The sequence below is a fragment of the Scardinius erythrophthalmus genome (genome assembly GCF_964197995.2).
Source record: "Scardinius erythrophthalmus genome assembly, chromosome: 25".
Lineage (NCBI taxonomy): Eukaryota > Metazoa > Chordata > Actinopteri > Cypriniformes > Leuciscidae > Scardinius > Scardinius erythrophthalmus.
In genome coordinates, this window is record NC_138245.1 from 30696255 (window position 1) to 30713183 (window position 16929).

Consider the following 16929-nt stretch of genomic DNA (forward strand, 5'->3'; position numbering starts at 1 on the left):
CACAGGTTGAGTTGTTGTTGCCCATAACACGCTAGCATTCTGCTAATGAACGCTGATTGGTTAGTGAAGGACTGATTACGACCAGAGATACCACTTGATGGCATCGTGTCACCCGCAGCCGGACCAGAAACAACAAAACAAAAACTCTTCTTCACGTGTGTTTGCCTGTGTCAGCTGTGTTGTGTGTTTACCTGTGTCAGCTGTGTTGTCGATGCCTCGAGTGAAAAGAAAGTGCAGAGCGCGAACGCACCAAAGTGACTGAAGGATTGCCGTGAAGCAGTATCTCTGGTCGTACATGTATATGACGTCATTGACACTTTAAAAGACTTTTTAAAGCAAATAAGTGACTCAAAAACATCTAACACCCGGCAATGTGTAATTTATTTTCATCTCCTTTCGAATACAACATTCAAATTACTAGACAAAAAATTATATCCTGAGAAAAGTGGATTTTTATTGGTATAGCGCCATAGACCTCCATTCATTCTGCACTCGCCCTGTGAGCGCCCTCATATGGAATCAGAGAGGAACTGCAACCAGTTCAGAAGCTGGAAGTGTACTGAGAGTGAAACTTCTCGCCATATTAGACATTCTCTGGTGTTACCGATGTGTTTTAGTCGATCGGATCACAAGTAGACGCCGCTAGGGATGTGATGTGAGGAGTAAAATTGACCGTCCGCAAAGACCCGCCTCCTTTAGTTACTGTTGCTATGTCCGACAAGCCACGCTGCTCTCACGCCACACATGTTCTCACGCAGTGAAAAATACATTGCAGAGCAGTGAGGACACTGACAACACACTGAGACAGGCAGACCAGGTTACTTTTGATTTGAAATAAAGTCTCAACTTTCAAATTTGGTAATTTTTTTAAGAAATTTAAACAATAAATACCGTTTTGTGGCTCTTTAATGTGTCTGACAGATCGCTGTAGCGCCTGAACCGATCATCTCTTCCTTCTAGTAATTTATAGCATAAAATAAACATGAATGAACATCAGAAGGAATGTTGTTCATATCCACCGAACTTGACTGCTTTGTCGGACAAAATGGCGGATTCAGCAGATGATTGGTCAAATCACCTGTCAATCAAACTCCATGCGAAGGGTAAATTGCTTGAATGGTGGGTTCATTATTATTCTTAATGCAAAACACAACAAGAAAAACACAACTAATCCTTTGGAGGTTCCCAATTGCATTGGGTTTAAATCCAATATATTTCCATATAGGCGCTTTTACATTTTGCTTTGAAACCAAATCTTCTGCCGTATCATCTTGTCAGTCAGCTCCTCACTCTTGTGATGAATGAAATGTGACGCCCTAATGCTGATTTATGCTGAGACTATCGTTCGACTGAATTGAGCATTAGACTGGAGTACTTTTGTAGTGTTGATGCTCATGTGGTTGAATGTGTTCGAACAGCCACAAAAGACCACCACTGACCTAACGTGTAAACAATATAAACCCAAGTTTGGTTTGAAGATGAGAAATGTATATTCTCTTAACATTCCTGATTTCTAACACACTCCCCGTGTTCGCATGGTCTTGCATCTGAATCTGATCTGAATTCATTTTTAAGTGCAGTTACAATCTGAAATTACTCTTTGTTTTTATTTTATTGCTTTTATGTCTATTAAATGGTTTGAGTTAGGTTCTTTTAAAGAGAAATGAAGTGAACTCAAATTTCTTAGAGAATGCATGAACTGATGAACTGTATGCCTTGAATGCAATGTAAATTTATGCAAATGCATAAATGTAAATATAAGTTTAAACACATTTAGAAAAGCTTTTTCAATTGGCAGCAGAGCAAAACATGAAGCAAAAGCTTTAGTTTTTGCTCACCCTTTCAATATTTGTGAAACAATTGAATGCAGTGGAACAAAAGAAAACAAGGAAGCGATTACAAATTGTAATCAAAGTGTTAGTAGGAAGAGTTAACAAGTTGAAAGAGGAGATTTGCCAGTTTATGTGTGGCATCTGAATTATCCTGTTTCCTCATGGATATTGTGGGGCGTCTTTAGGTCCCCTTTCCCTTTAAGTTTTTGTCTTTATTATTTATACTCTGTGAGACTCATTCATGATTCTTCTAATGCCCTGCTTCTCTCTCTAGTATTGCTAAAAGTTTAGTGTCTTTAATAATAGAGGTCAGAGGTCACTAATCTGCATCATGTAGCCACACGTAAAAGTCTAGTACACATTGCAGATTTTTATGATCAAAAGCCACTTAGACCAGATGAGACCGTTTGATAAGCATATAATGGCCAACAACATTCTGCTCATTTTAATGTGACATTTAAAGGCACAGTGTGCGAGTTTCACCACTAGAGGTCACATATTCAGTGATGGAGCGTGGAATCATGGGAGATGTCGTGTTCACCTCCTCAGCTGTTGGTTTACCGTATTTTTCTGGGTGGAAATATTTGGGATAATGCAAGTACAAATGTCAACAAAATATATAACATCTTTTCTAGCAGTTTTTGGAAAGTCCAAGTCCAAACCTGATGCAATAACAAATTTAGAAGTAATTTTTTTTGTCAACTGTTTATAAAAGTAATAATTATTATTAAATGTACCATTTTAATTGTATTTTGGCTTTTTTTTAGGATCGTGAGATATCATATTGTGAGATCAGTACATTTTTAATTGGATTTGCCATGATCAATTGTACAATCAAATGTACAGTGCACTTATGTTTCAGTATGTTTTTGCTGTTACATAACATTTTTGGTTTTATTTTATTTTTGAATCCAGTACACACCAGGATCACACCACTGACTTTTATCTCTCTCCGCCCCTCCCTCTAAAGAGGCCACTGCCATTCCCATCCCACCTGCAGAGAGCAATATCCTAAATCCATATTAGTGTGCTTCCCAAAGGCTTTGGCCAACAGATGGTTCCTCAAATCCCCTGGTTTCCTCCGAGATGGGACATGTGTTCGTAAAAACACTCAAATTTCTTCTTCAGGATGGATTGATGTTTTTACTACCCAGGGGAAAATGTTATTGCTCAGAGATTGCTCTTTTACAGCTTAATGGAGCTCTCAATTCTAGTGTCAAATTTGAGATGTCTCTCCTAAAATTTGTGAGGTGAGATAAAAAGTTAATAGTTGACATAAAGTAAGAATTTGCATCTGATAAGAAAAGTTTAGGTTAATTGCAAACTTGAAAATCAGAGCACCGTTTAAGACGTTGGGATCTCTTTTTAAACTCTATATGAGATCCATAAGGTTGCTAGGTTTATTTATTTTCTCAAGAGAAACATCTGAGAAGTATTTCATCTCATCGCTGTCTAGAATAATCAATTGGGATCTCATTTGCCAGTTTGCAGAGTTCATAAGTTAATTGTTATGAATTTGATCTTCGTTGCAATGATGTTGAAAAAAATTAAACCGATTCACAGGACTTTTTCTTGTTTGCAGGTACATTGTGAAGTTTCATGTGTCTTCTCTGGACAGATGATGAACACACACACTCCTCTTTCCATGAGCTCTCGGGAGTCCCCGGTGGTCTCTTGCACTTGCACTTGAGTTTGCGTCTGGAGTTCCTCACGTCTCTCCTCCGGTCCCCCCCCCCCCCCGAACACAGTTCAGTCTCACGTACCTGTGCCATCCGTCTACAGCTTTATCTCCTTGTTTGCAGATATCTGAAACCATCATGTCTCTCACGCAAACTGACAGCGGTGATTTCACAGGTCATCCGTCACAGCGGAGCCTAGGTTTGAGGCAGGGGCGGTGAGTATTAAAGGCACCTTTTCCACCAAAACAGTGCAATTTTGCAGATCCTGGTTTTGATGGGAAAGAAGTATCGATGTAATATACTAGATGGAGATTGCATCAGTTCTCTTTCAGGGGTCGCGTGTGTTCTCCTGACATCTGAAAACGATGCAACTTGAAGTCTGACGGCCATTGTTTCATTAGTCAAGGGCCACAATATTGGGCTGGGACTGATTCCAGCCTCAGACATTTTCTCTTTGTCTCCCATTATGATAATCTCAGATCTTGGCTCGGGAAACACTTGTCTGGGTCTGCTAAAATTCCCACTGGGCTCCGTGCAATTTCCCCACGGATACCTCAGCAATTCCCTCCCATGCATTCCTTCCCCCCCTTTTTTTTTTGAGATGAGGGCACATTTTTTGACCATGGTCGGCTGGATTTGTAGAAGAATCTACTGGGCCTAAAGCAACTTCTGAATCCATGCCAGCAAAGAAGAAATCGTGTCTAGAGGACCTACTGAACCACATTTGTTTTGAGTTGAGTTGTAGGATAGTAAATCTGCTGTATGACTCGAGGACACAAGGGTTTCTTTACAGTCTGTGTAGTTTAATCACATCCAAAATTGGCCTCCTCGCTCTCTCAGGGACTTTTTTTAATGGCAAACTTGATGACTGGCTTTCCACAGAGAGTTCTGCGTTTTAATCAGCGCAGGCCGGCGAATTGTGCTGCCGCGTTGACAGGCGTAATGGGACGTGATTGAGTTCTTCAACAGGTTGTGCTGGGTCAAGGCATCTGTTGTGGCCCTCAAGCCAAACCCACTCAATGCCACCATTGTCCTCACCCAGAAGCCTTAAGATGCAAAAGTTGCCATTGTGTTGTTTCTAGGTCAGCTGATACACTTTGAATACGAGATTAGCCTCGGAATAGTAATAATAATAATAATACGTGTTTGGGCATTGTCTGGGTGTTAGTTCTGCATTGCTGCACTAATAATGTACACTCTAAAAGTTCCCTTCTTTGCTAATTACTTACCAATTAGCAAAGGAAGTCTGGCATGCATTCCTTAATACTTAGGGTCTTTGTGGCATCCATTAAAATTTAGTATGATGTCATTATGTTTCCATTGCCTTGTCATCATGCGGGCCAGTGTTTCTATGCCGGTTTTGCTTCAGGACACAGATTTTGCTGGAACACTTTATAAGGTCATTTGTTAACAATAGTTAATGCATTAGCAAACAAAACTAAAAATGAGCAATAGATTTTAAAGCACTTTTTTTTTTTTTTGTTGAGTTGTAGGATAGTAAATCTGCTGTGTGACTCGAGGACACAAGGGTTTCTTTACAGTTATTTTTGTAAATGTTAGTGAAAATATATTGTTCATGTTAGATCACAGTGCATTAACTGTTTTATTGTTGAAAAGTAACATTGAATAAGATATAACTAATGTTAACAATTCCTTTAACAAACCAAGTTTATTTTGAACATGAGGTGGCGACCCAACACAGTACTCAAGTTGATTATTATGAATAGGAAAAGGATAATTTTGTAAATGTGCAAACAGCAGCACAAATGGGATTGACCTGTGAACCTGTATTTACTGTAGTCAGGGTTGTATTTTCTTTGACCTTTTGTTGGTTTTTGAGGATGAGGGCATTACAACCTCCATGCTGACTTCGGTCTAAACTGACTAGCTTCTACCAAGTGACATTTGATTGGATGCACAAGCTTTGGTAAGTATGTTATTTTGCTATCCTAACTATGCATCATTATAGTATGGTATAGGTATTTGTGTTTTATTTGCATTTAGCACTGTTTTTCCCCTTGCAGTCATGTGACACTGACAGACCTCAGAAGACCTAACTATTTTTGGGGTCACAACCTTAAGATTTGGTGAACAAGCCATTATTCCAAGCCAGACGGTGGTAAGTTGATGTTTAAATAGTAGTTGGCCTTTAAGTTGTCATGTTTGAGTGAGCTTTAGTGATAATCAAGTGAGTATTTACTCTGGGTAGAACTAGATGCACAAGTCAAAAATAATATAAATTAATTTGGTTCAGTCAGACGCCTGGTGCTCTTTTAAGCAAACTCTAGGATATCAAAGGCAACATAGAAATTGCTCTTTTTAGGTGAAGGAGATTTGATGTTATAATCATTTAAGCCTCAATTTTGTCCTTTAAATGTTATAAATATAGACACAAGCAAGTCAATAGCTGTCATACAATAAGAGTATAGAGACTTTTGCAGGTGCTCGTCTGGGACATCGTTGATCTGTTCTGGAACTATTGAGAAAATGCCTGAAAAGCAGGTGAAAATGTCTCCGTTTGCTCTTTATTGCATCTCATTGCTGTTTAAAAATTTATATATTAACCCTATAAAGGCTGGTATGTCATATTTCTTTGATATGTCAAAAGGCCTCTGAACTATCATCATGATCATGATGAACCTGTTGCACACAATCTACTACATGCCATCTGTCGTCTAATATTTCAAGATGAACACTTACTGGACTGTAGCGACTTAGGTTTATTATCCATTTATTATCTGACTTAGGTTTATTATCCACTTGATTATCCATTTATGATGTTTTTTTTTTAATCATATTCAATTGTGAGTATCAAATGTACATATATTTGTTCATCTCTCAATAATCATTAAAACTACAGAGCTTTGATCATAAAACTAAGCATTTAAATATGATCTTACTAAGACTATTAGTAGATTATTGGCAGATATAGAGTGAAGACTGATATTTATATGGATTTTATGTAAGTAGTTAGTTAAAGATCATTGATTTACATTACAAGCATCAGAATTTAATCCTTCTTTTTGATCATTTATATATATTGCAGAGCACACTAGATATATTTTTGCTTAGTTTTGTCCTCTGAATAAATTTGAGTTGTTTTTCCCCTCTATATTCTCACTATATCTTATACAAAAGCTTGATTAGCAACAAAAAAAAACGCAAAAGTGTTTTTAGGTTTTTGATATTTTGTGTAAAGGTTAATACTATTATGTCAGGCTGCACTGAAAAAAACAATAAGTAAATTTACTTAATTTTTCTTTGGCAAGTTTTTGCACGAATATTTAAGTAAATTTCACATATGGAATTAAGTAAATTCTACTTAATTAAGTTAAGTGAAAGTAACAAAGAAAATAAGTAATTTTAACTTGGCTAGTATAAGGTTGAGTAATATTTATTTAATTGAAGTTTCCTTTGCAAATCATTTTACTCAAATATTATAATATTGAATTAAGTCACTCTTTTAAAGTATATGTTTTACATTAGATATTGTGTAAGACAGCATATTATCATAATAGATGTTAAGTGTCATCTGAACGCAGAGACCTCAATACTTGGTAGACAATACACAATGATGGTAACATTTGATGGATCGTTTTTGTGTTTGAATGTGTCCTTTTGAGTAGAAAATGTACTCCAGATGTCACAAAATGGCACGTTATTAAACCTAACAACAAAAGCAATAATGAAACAGTGTAAATACAGCTGGAAAACAGTGAAAAATCAACCTCATTAATTATTCAAAGCCCAGTGCATGATGGGAACAACAGTATCAGAAAAGTTGAGTAATTTTACTTAATTTTATAACGTTGATATTTACGCTTTCATTTCTACACGCTTGAATTGAGTACTAATATAGAATTTACTTAATTTTTTAAAACTCTTGCCTGAACTAACTTTTTCATGTAAATGACATTGTTTTTTTCTGTAGTATTTACTTTACCACAAAATCATTTTAACAGTGTGTAAGGGTTAAAGAGATCTCAGTTGTGATTATCTTATCTTAGATGGAGAAACTCTGGATTCAGACGTGTGTTGTCTTAACCTCCGGATATGACCCGAGAAGGCCTTTACAGCAAGTTGCAGTATTTTGGGATGACACGGGTGTGTATGATTGCTAATTCCTCACACCTGTGCGATGCCGAGCGGGACGCCATCCCAGACGGCCTTTCAGGAAAACCTGTCAACAACAGATAATCGAAACCCACAACCCTCAAATTGATGCAATCAGGAAAACATGCACACCAAGACAATGTATGATTTTCTTTACGTCTCTGCTGGCAAGCATGGCACAGATGGCATTGAACGGGAAACACCCTGCCTCTAGAAGATGTGTCATAATATTCCTAAAGCCTCGCTGCGGCTCAGGCAACATGTTGCACGCTGCGGGATGCCTATTTTTCCTCTCTCGTCTTCGTCAGAGACGCTCGACAGCGCTGTGACCTTTGCGAGAACGCCCAAACCTACAAAAACAATGGCTATCCGGAAAAAGCACAGACGCATTCTGTGTCGAGGTTTTTTACAAATCACTCCCCATGAATAAGTGATTTTACGACAGGTCTGCGACGAGGAGGAGAGCCGGCGTGTCGCTTTAAGGATGCATGAGCTGTAATCGGGTGCTGTTTTATGCCGGGATGAAGATTTTTGGGCTTGTTGCTGCATGAGCGCGCCGGGGATTGCTCTCGGAGTCTGATAGGAACACAGCGGGAGGGCGCAGGGATGGCGTGTGTTTGGTGGGCAACTGCACTCAGGACTGCATCAGCACATTAAGAAGATGACCTAAGGACCACACACACACACTCACTCACACACACATTGTTGTGCTCCTCTTGCTGGACACACTCATTGCTTCCATTCTCCTTCTCTTTGGCGTGTTACTCATCCGATGAATGCTGGGTTTTCCATGTATGTGTCTTTGGAATCTCCTGATAACTGCGCTCTGGTTTGAAGGTCGTGAATGATTCTCGTTGTGTTGGGTAGATGTGAGCGTGTGTGATGGAGGATGCGTATCGACGTGGATTCTAGAGGTTGTAAAACGTGTTATAAAAACTATATAGACTTATTAAAAAACATGAAATATATGAAAATTATTCTAATAACCCTAACCGTAGTTTTTATTTCAAAATATTAACAATAATAGTGTGTCAATGATACTAAAATAACTCCAATTTGGGTCCAGTGAATGCTGGTTATTATGTCTTTGGAATCAGCTGGTACACTCTCATATAAAGGTATACCATGCAAAAGAGCATTTAAAAAATCTATTTTTGCACTATAAAGAACATTTTGTGCAATGGAAAAGTTCCATGGATGATAAAAGTTGTTCATGAAACCATACATGCCAATAAAGGACCTTTATTTTTAAGAGTGTTGCACCGCTTTGGTCTGAAGGAGTCATTAACATGAATGATTCTCATTACGCTCGTTAAATGTAAGTGTGTGAGATCGATAATGTGTCTGAGGATTCTGGGGTGGTATAATGCGAGCGAGTGAATGGGTGTGTGAGCCATATGGGGTGTGTGTGTGTGTGTGTGCGCACGCGCTGATAGGGGTTTTATCTGGTCAGTGTCCTCACATGACTTTAGCTGCTGTTTCACTGGCTGCTGTTATACAGTGTTTTTCCACAATGTTTCAGCATCTTTTTGTAAGGAAATGAATGTTAAAAAAGGTTTTTGATTTCATCAACAATAACAAAGACTGTTATTCTGGATGTAAAAATAATTATGTACATGAATATGGATTCATTCGGCCATTCTTAGGATGTTAAATTGGAATGAGAAGTGGAATTTACTGAATTGCAATTCCAAGAAATTCACACAAAAACAAAATTGTCAGTTCTGTATTTTATTTGCGTATAATTTCAATGTATTTATTTTTCTTTTATTATTATATGTATTGTTCAACATTTTTATTGTTATTATATTTGTTTAGATTATTATTAGTACTAATATTTTAACCATTTTAGAATGACAACATTTTATATAAGAGATTTGTATTTATTTTTGTTACTTTATTTTATTATTGTTATTATTTTTGTATTGGTGTTAACTAATAAAAATTACAAAAACAAAACTAAAATAAAATAAAAATCTAATTCAAAATATTGACAAAAACTATAAAAGTCCACTGATTCACACTAATAAACACCATTAGCGTACCGTGCATTTCTTAAATAAAGAAAATGCAAGTGAATGTGCAAAAGAGCTTCCGTGAGCCCCGCTAATGGGAAAATCATTGAATCCGTAAACACATAAAGATTGAAGACAGATGCTGATACTCTTGATTCGGCTTTTGTTTTATCGGAACAATGAGAATGAGGGGACGGTGGTGAATAGAGCGCATCTGTGCACACGGGGTCCCGCGACCGTGCCAAGAGTCCTGCTTCCACTTTCACACTGTCACTACCGGCCTCCGCTGGGTTTTTGCCTGATAAATCGCCAGATAACAGGCATAGCCGGTGGCCATTGTTTCGCGGGGGTAAAGTGTTTAAAATGAATTTACCCGGTTAGTGCGGCGAATTCATTTCACATTACGCTTGTCGCTGATGTACAAGGGGCCCGCTTCAAAAAATGGATCGGGTGGCATGCCAAACTCTGTAATCAGGGTTTCTCGCAGGGCTTGCGGCCTATACAAAGAAGCACAGACAATCAGGTTTGTTAGCTATGCATGCCAATCTGTTACCGTGGTTAAGGGGCAACAGTCGGGGGGGACCGTGCCACGCAGGGGCAACAAGCACACAAATACAATTACAGCTCACGGACCGACTGCTCACTCTCTGTCAGGTCAGCTCGCTCTCGCTGCCGGCCCCAAACCACAGGGACAACAAGAGAGGCGACTCCATGAACTTTCCGAATTGACTTGGTCAGGAATTGCATGCTATTGCATAAGAAACTGGCGAGTATTGGGATCTGCACTAGTGTTAAACCTCCAACTGACCAGTGAGAGCGTCAGAGAGCTGCAACCAGACTGTTACCTGTTACAAGAAAAAACTCTCCTATAGACGGCCATGAGATTTAAATGCAAAGTCTCCTGATGCTCGTGTGTTTCTCCTAAAAGAGACGGTCTTGTCACATGTCTTCTCTACACTCCTTAAACATTAAGGTTCTTTTGTGGAATCGATGGTTACATGAAGAACCTTTAACATCTTTCCATTCCACAAAAGGATCTTTCTAGTGGAAACATTTTATCAGTGTTCTTTTGCACACTAAAAAATGGTTCTTTTAAGAACTGTTCACAGATACCCCTTTTCTACCAAAAAAGAACTGGTTCGGAACTGGTGCTGGTTCAACTTGCGAACCTTCTCAGAACCTGTTTGTTTTTCCACTGACTAGAGAGCCCAGCGAACAACGTCGTTACGTCACTGCGTACGTTGCCATACGCCTTAGCTTTCCCAACTTCAAGCATAACAATTACAATGTTGGACTACATCGTCTTTCTGCAAATGTTTCTCCTGGCTTCGCGATCCTATTTTGGGGTCAGAAGAAGACGTTTAGAACACATTTGTGCTGCTCGTCTGGATTACTATAGACAGAGGTTACGTTCGAGCAGAAGTTCGACAATAACTCCGCCCCCAGCCCCCGACGTAAGCATGACGTGGTAAAAGAACGGTTCTGGTCCAGCAAAGAGTTGGTGCCGCTTTGGAACCAATTTTCCAGGCCGAGAACCGGTGCTTTGGCTGTCGAAACACAAAGAACTGGTTCGCGAGTAGGCACCGGCTCCGAACCGGCACCAGCACTGCTTTGGTGGAAAAGGGGTAGGAAGGGTTCTTTGGGGAACCCGAAATGGTTCTTCTCTGGCATAACAGTGAAAACCTCCATTTGCAACCTTTTATTTTTGTGTACACTGTAAAAAATTAAACAGTGATTTTATTATTGGTTTTACAGACTTAACTTAAAGGAGAACTCGGCAACTCTAGCGAACTCTAGTCACTTCTTTGATTTTCCCTTTTGTTGTCGCATGTTTTCCCCACGAGCTCCCCCTACAGCTGTGGGGGGGCGTATATGTCACAACACGGTCGTAAAAAACTCACTTGCGGCGGCCTCCTCCCCTTCTCTACCGCTGCTCATGTGCGTTTGTTTTGATCGGAGCGAGCCAACTGTATCGTGTGGTGGAGCTATGTCTACCGAGGTGGGTAATCTGGTAATACATCATACATGCGTGTGTGTTTATGTTGAATTGCCGTAAAGCGATTCGTGTTTCGCGCTCGTTCTCGCTTCTCGCTTCTCACGCAACTTCCAATTTCTATCTTGCCGGGACGGTAGTCCCCAAGTTGCAAGGTTGGTTTTCCGCCTGGGAACGCTGGGGGGAGCGGGGAATGTCACCAATATCACCAGAACAGGTTGTTTAACCATCCAAATGATTTCTAGACAGTTTTATTAAGTTAAAAAAGTTACCAAGTTCTCCTTTAAAATATACAGTAATAAACCGTAATTCATTATCTGCTATAATGTGAATTTAACATCCTATTGAAGTATTAATATCTGTTTTGTACTATTGTAATACACTGATAACCAACAATCACAGCAGTGATGAGAGTCACATGATCAATCAAAGCTCATCTCAAGCAGTTCTTCCATAAGAAAGTTAATACTAACATAATAGAAGCTGCACAGTGTCATTCACACAAACATTAAACACCATCATGGTAACACATGAAATTTTAAAAATGCAATAAACATTAATTTAACAACATTAAATGTAACATGAAGAAAACTATGAAGAAACATAGTTATTTTAACATAAATAGATCAAATGTGAAGTGTCACGCAGGGAATTGTGGGAATGTCAATTTACGTTTTTTCACTGTATATTATACAATGAGTTGTTCTTTTTCACTTTCAAAAACTGTAAATTTAACGGTATTTTGCAGTAAAATTACATTAAATGTACCGTTAGATCTATCACAGTTATTTTCCGTATATAGTACGGAAACTTTCTGTTAACCAACTAGCAGTCTTTTACCGTTAAAATCACGATCATTTTTTACAGTGTAGATGTGTAGATTTCACCAAAGATCTCACCGATCTATTTAATATGTATTATGGATAATGTGGCTATATGTGGTCTTATGTTTTTGCAATGTGTTATGTGTGTGTGCAAATAGTTAGGAGTTTTAGGAGAAAAAACTGACAAGTTACTGTAAATGAATCATAACGGAGAACTCCTGCGATATGATGAAAGAACAATCACATTTTCTCCTGGTTTGCTACAGTATATGATGCGGAAAGTAGAGTATGTGTAGACTTTTGCTCACACTATGGTTTTGGTGTATATAAAAGCGCTTTTTTCAATAATAGTAGAGTGATAAACATGAATGGAAGTCTGAGAATGATGTAGTGATCAAAGTCTGATTGTGAATAAAATTCTTACATTTGAGCTTCTTCTTTGTCAGCTTCATGCAAACGCCATTAAAGGAAGAACAAATATGGCGAGCACCAAAATTGTAGACATTTATCTGACCATATTTTGTCTTCAAAACGAATTTCAAGCATTTATGCAGACGCCATTCGTCTAAACCGTTGAGTCTGCAGGCCTGAAATTCGTCATTCGTTTCTGTTTGTTTTCCCACAGATTTTAAAAAAGCAGGTAAAAAGACTCAGGTTTAAAGCTAATTCATCCTATATGTACACACACGTCATTGTTCTAGTGGTAATTTGTTGACCCAGAGGGCGATAGACTCCCTCTTTCACCAGCAAAAGAGCCCCTGATTTGTAAACCCTTTCATTGGCTAGTAGAGGAGTTGTACCGCGGTAAAGGCCCGAGAAGGGATGAGGAGGCTCATAATGGACTGCTGTGTATGGGAGGGTCGTGGGAAAAGCATCGCCATGCTGTTATTGTGATATTTCAACCAGGACTCTGGACTGACCCTCCTAAAGACACATTGTGGTGACTGCCGTGCTAATGGGGCAGCCGCTCGCTGAGACCACAATAGACACATCTCCACGAGGAGGCTTCGGTGCGGGGGTCGCGTGAGGACAGGCTGATTTTAATGCAGTTAGTGGGTGAATGGGTTTGTGCGCTCGTTTAATGGATGAGCTGCTTCATTAGGAACATCGGACGTGGAACTGCGTCGCCGTTTTGCCTCTTAGTGTCTGTGCACTAAAGCATATGCTGTTGTTGGTGTGTGATTGTGGTTTTAGCCAAGAATATTAGAGTTAGTGATGTGATCATTATATATTATATGTGACCCTGGACCACAAAACCATTCACATGAGTCAATTTTCTGAAATTGGGATGTATACATCATACGAAAGCTGAATAAATAAGCTTTCCATTGATGCATGGTTTGTTAGGATAGGACAATATTTGGCTGATATACAACTATTGACAATCTGGAATCTGAGGGTGCAAAAAAATCGAAACATTGAGAAAATCTCCTTTAAAGTTGTGCATTTATGATCACGATTGTGCAGCATTCACTCACAGAAATACATGTTTTATATATTTACGATAGGAAATTTACAAAATATCTTCATGGAACATGATCTTTACTTAATACCCTAATGATTTTTGGCATAAAAGAAAAATGGATAATTTTGACCCATTCAATGTATTGTTGGCTATTGGCACAGATATACCCGTGCGACTCGAGACTGGTGATGTGATCCAGGGTCACCCACCAACTGGCCAGATGTGTGTGTATTTCAGCAGTGGCATGTAGTGCAGTCTCTCCTACTAGCCACTTTGGCGGGTTGAATTTATATATATTATATACATTTTTCATTTGTAGTCTTTTTAATAGGCATCTGAAATAATAAATTAAGTGCAATGTAGTGTCAGAAAAATTGATTTTTTTCAGAACACATCGATACTGGAATATCTGAAACGCTTCCCATACTCATTTTCCGCAGAACAGACACACAATCCCGCCTCTGCTCACTCACTCATTTCATTCACTCAAGATGAATATTGTTGGTGTTACAGGGCTTGAATTTCAGCGTGGGATTGCACGTATTTTTACTCATTCCTGCAGATTTTGCGCTCATACCCAAAGTGCGCTCATAAAGCCGCCTCTCAGTACTAAATTGAGTTCTTTTTCGCTGCTTATTGCGCTTAAACAGTCAAATACACACAAAATAATCTCAAAATACCAGTCTCGGCAAGTATTCATGTAAACACATGTAAACATTTAAGTGAATGTAAACCGTTGAGAAAGAAAACACACGTGTAACGGTATAACGGATCCGTGCGTCAGGTCTTAAAGTGACCGCAGCCTAATAAACCTGCTGACAAATAATATAAAAAAATATCTAATGGCAGTTTCCCCCATGGTATTGATGTCAAAACTGTGACCAGTGAAAATGCTGAGTGGCTCGTAACTTTGGAAAACCGCTAGCCACAGTGGTTAATGTCAAGTACAGGGTATTTCTTACATACAGAATAATGAATATGCTAAAAACTCTCGTGAGCTCTGCTAATGGGAAAATCATTTGATCTGTAAATACATAAAGATTGAAGATGGATGCTGATCCTCTTGATTCGGCTTTTGTTTGATCAGAACAAGAACTATTATAGTTCAGCATTTGCGTCGTCCTGCAGCCTTTGTGCTCCAAACTTCACTCTCAGAAAAATACAAAAGCTGTCACTGGGACAGTACCCTTCAAAAGAGTTCTAATATGTACACTTTTGGAACTAATATGTACACTTTTGGAGATAATATGTCCACTTTTGGTACCAATATGTACCTTTGAGGAACTAATATGCACTCTTTAGGTACAAAGGTGTTCCTTTTGAAAAGGTAACGCCACAGTGACAGCTTTTGTACCTTTTTTTTCTGAGAGTGTTGAATGATTCCACAAATCATGTGTCTTGGTGATGACAGGTGTGCTGTTGCTTTACTTAGTTGATTTTTATCACCTGGCAGATGATAAAATGGGCATAAAAACCTTCAAACACACTTGTGGGTGAATGCTTGTGCATAATCTAAACATCTCAGTGGTTTTTTAAACATACTGAATGTGCTGGAAATCGAACAAAGGGAAACTCTTCGTTGTTGAACAGCATGTGGATGAAGTTCTTGTTGGTCGAAGAGGTGTCAAACGAAAAGAAAGTTTAAGTAGGTGTTTGGTGTCGTGTTAATGTGCTGTCGCGTGATGACCATGCAGGTCTGTTTGGGTAAAGTCGTAGCGCTCAGGCAGGGTGGTAAGTGTGAGGTCACCACGCGCGCCCTTTCCGTATTGTCCCGTCTACTGACTTTTTGACCTCTCATGTCTCTTCCTCACCATTTGACTCTCTCGTTTCTCCATTGCCACACCCGCCCTGCTTTACGCCACATTGTCCGTGTCCAAATCTTTAGATCTCCTTGACAAATGCACTAGTACATTTACAAGTCCAAAAGTGATTGAGTGGAGCACGACCAAGAAAGGGCGTTTCCGTGCCTGAGGGTGGCCGTATTTCTGGAAAACCACAGACATCCCATGTGTCACTGCGCTCTCTTTCTCTCTGCACAAATGGCTTTGGGGCAAAACTCATTCAAGGTCACTTACTGAAGGATGAAACGCCTCCTTGCCCATTTTTCTGACACTGAAATCCACCGCTGTCCTGTCTGTGTAAATGTTTATATAAATTAAAGCACAGTGGATATACATACAGTACGATTGGATGCAGATGATAAATGTGCATTTATAAACGCCAACTGTTAGTCTTATAAACTAGTTAACTTATTGAGAGGTTTGTTTAGTCCTAATTTATAATTAGTTGTAGTTTAGGGGTCTAACAATACATCGTGTCACAATATATCGCTATACAAAAATACAGCAATATGTATCGTGGATTGTATTGTTCACCCAAAATAAAAATTACTGTCTGAGAAAAACTTCATTTACAGAGCTTTATTTACTCTGTAAATTTAACTTAATAAACTAAAATTTATTTAGTTTTAAATAAATTAAGTTTATTTAACTTCATTTACAGTGTCAGTACTAAATTACACTACTATATATATAATGTTGAATATAATGTATAATAATGCAATGGGGGAATATTTGTGTGTCCTGGGTTGCCACCCGTCCCGGTTTTCCAGGGATTGTTCTCTTTTTTGAGCGACAGTCCCGGAAAATTAATATTCTTTCCCGGGACACGAATTGTCCCGTTTTTTTGTTCAAATGTACTTCTAAAGTAGAATTTCCTGGTTTCAAACCGTTTCCTTCTACTGTTAACGTTAGCCTACTGCAGAGCTGCCACGCGCAATTAACCCTTCTCACGCACAGAAAAATCGCGAAGCAAAGAGGACACGGAGACCGACAGAGTAGACAGAGCGGGTTACTTATGATATAAAAAAAATCTCAGCTCTCAGATTCTGTCAATTTTATTACGAAATTCAAAAAATAAACACCGTTTTGGCGTTTGTAAATGTGACGTGAAAGATCCCTAGCGGCACGTGAACTGATCACCTCTAGCTTATAGTAAATAAACACGAA